The sequence below is a fragment of the Ursus americanus genome, chromosome X (assembly GCF_024610735.1).
Source record: "Ursus americanus isolate L20-20 chromosome X, mUrsAme1.1.p, whole genome shotgun sequence".
Classification (NCBI taxonomy): Eukaryota; Metazoa; Chordata; class Mammalia; order Carnivora; family Ursidae; genus Ursus; species Ursus americanus.
Window position 1 is genome coordinate 69,693,362 of NC_142164.1, and position 5,255 is coordinate 69,698,616.

Here is a 5,255-nt window from a genome sequence, read left to right on the forward strand (position 1 = left end):
TCCCTCTGCCCCTCCCCCTGCTTGTGCTCTCTCTCCCTCTTTCTCTTTTTCTCTCTCTCTCTCTGTAAAATAAATAGGTGAATCTTTTAAAAACATATACAACTCAAAACCAAAGCCCAAAATCAAATAATCTAATTTTAAAATGGTCAGAGCACCTGAATAGACATCTTTCCAAGGACATACAGATGGCCAAAGACACATGGAAATATGCTCAACATCACTAATGATCAGGGAAGTGTAAATCAAAACCACAATGAGATATCACCTCACACCTGTCAAAATAGCTAAAATAACAGAAGAAATAACAAGTGTTTGAGAGGATGTGTAGAAAAAAGAAGCCTCATGTACTGTTGGTGGGAATGAAAATTGGTGCAGCCACTGTGGAAAACAGTATGGAAGTTCCTCAAAAAAATAAGAATAAAATTGCTATATAATCCAGCAATTTCACTACTGGGTATTTACCCAAAGAAAATAAAAACACTAATTTGAAAAGATATATTCACCCCTATGTTTATTGCAGCATTATTTACAATAGCCAAGATATGAAAGCAACCTAAGTATCCATCGATAGATGAACAGATTAGAAAGATGTGGTATGTATATACAATAGAATATTACTCAGCCATAACAGAGAATGAAATCTTGCCATTCACAGTGACAAGGATGGACCTAAAGACTATAATGCTAAGGGGAGTAAGTCAGTCAGAGAAAGATAAATACCACATTTCTTTCATATGTGGAATTTAAGAAATAAAACAAAACAAAAAGATAAAAAATAGACTCTTAAATACAGAAAACAAACTGGTGGCTTCCAGAGGGGAGGTGGGTGAGGGGAGGGGTGAAATAAATAAAGGGGATCAAGAGTACACTTATCTTGAGGAGCACTGAGCAATGTATAGAATTGTTGAATCATTACAGTACATACCTGAAACTAATATAACAGTGTATGTTAATTACACTTCAAAAACAAAAAAAGAAAAAAATAAAGAGTCCTTCTAGTTTCAAATTCTGTCACTAACTCATACCTTTATTTATTCACCTAATCAATAATTTCTCTATGGACGATCACAAGGGCATGGCCTTGGGATGGCTAGATGAGAGGCTCACAGGGTCCCTCACTATCTAGTGTGGGAGCCATAAAGTTTGAAGTCAGAAAGACTAGAGTTTGTATCCTGTCTGGCTTCTTATGAACTATTTACTTAACCTTTCTGAGACACTGGTTTCTCATCTAAAATAGGAACAATAAAACTTCCATGGTTGAAACACTGTGAGGATTAAATAAGCTTGCATTTGCATGAACCTTGAGCACAGTGCTCAATACCTTAGGGACCTTCAACAAATGTTTTATTTTTCTTTCCCATCTTTCCTACAGTGAAATTTAGTGTAACATAAGGTATTAGTGAAAATAAAAAGCCATGGGCAGTGTCCTGGCATAGCCAGTTTCCCTGCTTTATCTCAGGGTCATTTGATGAGCTTGCTCTTAACAGTTCTTAAAAAAAACAAAACGAAACAAAAACAAAACAAAACAAAAAAAACCTATGGGGACATGGACGGCACTGGAGGAGATAATGCTAAGTGAAATAAGTCAAGCAGAGAAAGACAATTATCATATGATTTCTCTCATCTATGGAACATAAGAACTAGGAAGATCGTTAGGGGAAGAAAGGGATAAAGAAAGGGGGGGTAATCAGGGGGGAATGAAGCATGAGAGACTATGGACTATGAGAAACAAACTGAGGGCTTCGGGGGGGTGGGGGAATGGGATAGACTGGTGATGGGTAGTAAGGACGGCACGTATTACATGGTGCACTGGGTGTTATACGCAGCTAATGAATCATCGAACTTTACATTGGAAACCAGGGATGTACTGTATGGTGACTAACATAATAATAAAAAAAAAAACTATGGGGAAAAAGTAGAGAGGTGCAAGGAGAAAGGGCTTGTCCCCTAGAGACCACACCTCTGAAATAACTGTCATTCCTTTATATCCCTACCGCCTCTTCTGACCAGCACGCTCCATCATGCTTTGAAAGGATTCATCTACACTGCTGCAATTTGTAACTGTCCTGGGCTCTCTCAGGGAGCACTATCTGGTTCTTTTTTTTCCCACTGTCTGGTTCTTGAACTCTGGTTCTTGAATTCTATGTGCTGCTTTTTTCAGTCCTCCAAAGCAATGGGTCTCACACTTGAGTATACACCATACTTCCTTTGGAGGGTTTGTTAAGGCTCTGAGTGTTTATTTCAGTAAATCTGGGGTGAGGCCTGATAATCCACATTTTCCACAAGTTGCCAGGTGGTGCTGATGCTGCTGGACTGAGGACCACACTTTGAGAACCACTGCTCAAATCTAAGGGACTCTTGCTTTGAAACTCACCCCCTCACCCAACTTGAATATGCACACTGATCCTTGGGCTCTTGACACTCCTGGTCTTCAGGTATCCATCTATATCCCCAGACCAAAGGTATATTTCCTTCAGCTTCCTCATACCTTACTCTGTAAAGTCTCCCTGAGCATCCTCTCAACACTTTCTGCCCATTCCCTTTGCCCCAGACCCTTCCTGCCTGCCTTGGTGAACCTCTCTTTCCCCTTCATGCTCAGTTAACATGTCTTATTTTCTGGCTTCCTTCCTTGAACAGCTATATGAATGGCATCAGCTCCTACTTTACTTTTCTTTACATTATCATATGGCTTCCTGATTGTGGGTTTTGGCCGTGGACTATTCTGGTTTGAATCTAGGCTCTGCTTCTTCCTGAAGTGTGTGATTTTGGGAAAGTCACTTGAATTCTCTGAGCCTCAATTTGTCATCTGTAAAATCAGGTTGTGAAAATAAAATGGAAGGATGTCTATAAAAGGGCCTATTACAGCACCTATCACAAAGTAAGTGATCAGTTAATACTAGTCTCTTTTTCTTTACTCCCTCTACTTTCCTTACATCTGCCTATCTATCCCCCACTACTGAGAAGCTGGTAGTAAATAAGGATTGAACAATGCAGGAATAAAGTCTTTCACTAATATGGAAGAACATGGTAAGTAAGAGAAGGGAGGCCCATAGAAAGTGATATATCATTTAAGAGAAGGGAGAGGTCATTTTCAAGGGTGGGAATCAGGATAAGCTTCAGGAAGGTGATAGCATCTTCCCTCCCACTTCCATTTCTCCAGGTAGAAACCTGAATGTCATCCAAGATTCCTGGTTTCTCTCCCGCTCCCACACCCATTCCATTGACAAATCCTGCCATATTTATATTCTAAATATCTTTTTAAAATATTTTATTTATGTATTTGAGAGAGAGACAGAGAGGGAGAGAGAGCCCATGAGTGGAGTGAGGGGCAGAGGGAGAAGCAGACTCCCTGCTGAGCAGGGAGCCCAATGTAGGGCTCAATTCCAGGACTTCGGGATCATGACCTGAGCCAAAAGCAGATGCTTAACTGACTGAGCCCCCCAGGCACCCCTAAATATCTTTTTTTTATTAAAGAGAGGAGAGACAGAGAGAGCACAGGGGATAAGAGGTAGACGGAGAAGGAGAGATAGAATCTTTTTAAAAAAATTTTTAAAAAGATTTTATTTATTTGACAGAGACACAGCGAGAGAAGGAACACAAGCAAGGGGAGTGGGAGAGGGAGAAGCAGGCTTCCCGCTGAGCAGGTAGCCCAATGCGGGGCTCAATCCCAGGACTCGGGGATCATGACCTGAGCTGAAGGCAGACGCTTAACAACTGAGCCACCCAGGCGCCCCAGAGAGATAGAATCTTAAGCAGGCTCCACGCCCAGCATGGAACCTGACACAGGGCTCTATCTCATGACCCTGAGATCATGACCTGAGCCAAAATCAAGAGTTGGACACTTAACTGACTGAGCCACCCAGGCGCCACTTAAATATATTTTGAATCTACCTCCTTCTCTGCTTCTCCACTTCCATAACCTTGGTTTGAGCCATGCTCATCTCTTAATTGGTCACTGTAATAGCCTCCTCATAATAACCTCCTCATTGTTCTTTCTGCCTTAATTCTTATCCTGCACATTCTGCTCTTCAAATAAAAGCCAACACTACTTTTCCCAAACCACAAAGGTGATTATATTTCCTCCTTACTTAACACCCTCCAGCAGTGTGTGCTGTATTGACTGAAATTGGAGTAATACAGAGTTTAGCAGGGCCCCTAGGGAAGGATGACATTCAAACTAGTAAAATGTGTGTGTATATGTATATGTGAATGCACATATGGAAATATCTCCAAGATATACCATTGAGTGCAACGTAAGGTACAAAAGAGGAACATCTTGGTGGGGGGGGAGGGAGAGGGAGAGACAATCTTAAGCAGGCTCCACACCCACTATTTCACAACCCTGAGATCATGACCTGAGCCAAAGTCAAGAGTCAGACACTTAACCAGTTGAGCCCCCCGGTGCCCCTTGAGTTAGCTTTATAGACACACACATGCACACACATGCATCCACACACATCTATGTACATGTACGTACTCATATAGTAAGACAACAAATTTTTCTTCTGGAAGTCATCACAAAAATATACATTTTTAAAATGGTGGTGTCCTCTAGGGAGAGTGACCTGGTTGGGGAGGAGGGTGATTTGCATTTTTCATGTTGAACTGCTTAAATTTTAAAACTTCATATATTAATTTTTAAAAAGTTTTCTGGAGGGGCACCTGGGTGGTGCAGTCATTAAGTGTCTGCCTTCGGCTGGGAGCCTGCTTCTTCCTCTCCCACTCCCCCTGCTTGTGTTCCCTCTCTCACGGGCTGTCTCTCTCTGTCAAATAAATAAATAAAATCTTTAAAAAAAAGTTTTTTGGAAAGTGAAAATAAACTCACTTTTCTTTCTTTCTTTGTATTTCTATGCATGAGAAAGAAACATAACTGTATATTAAGAAAACTAATGACTTCATTTTCATTAGGATTAAGGTCAAATTCTTTGCATGGTTTATATGGCCCTTTGTGATCCATCCCTTCCTAATCTTTCTAGATCACCATTTTGGCGTTCCTCACCTCATATGCTGTTTCACCCATGCCAAAGTTCTGTCAGTTTCCCATTTTTCCAGGGTATTATGTTCTTTCTCTTACTTCCAGATCCTATGTGTTGTTTTATTTGGCTCAATCATACTTTGCCTTATTAACTCCCCCACTTATCTTTTGGGTCTCAGTTTAGAATTTCCTTCTTCCAAAAGGTGTTCCTTGACTTCCTGTGTTTCTCTGTTAGATGCTCCTGTCACATACTCATAATGCACCCTGTATATTTAACCAC

General features: G+C 40.8%; 1 non-coding gene across 1 annotated transcript; it reads left to right on the plus strand.

Annotated features, from left to right (window-relative positions):
* Positions 1 to 4,098: 4,098 nt before the first annotated feature.
* On the plus strand, positions 4,099 to 4,200 carry LOC148106940 (U6 spliceosomal RNA). The gene has a single exon (XR_015723509.1). It is a non-coding gene; the product is annotated as a U6 spliceosomal RNA (small nuclear RNA).
* Positions 4,201 to 5,255: the final 1,055 nt, after the last annotated feature.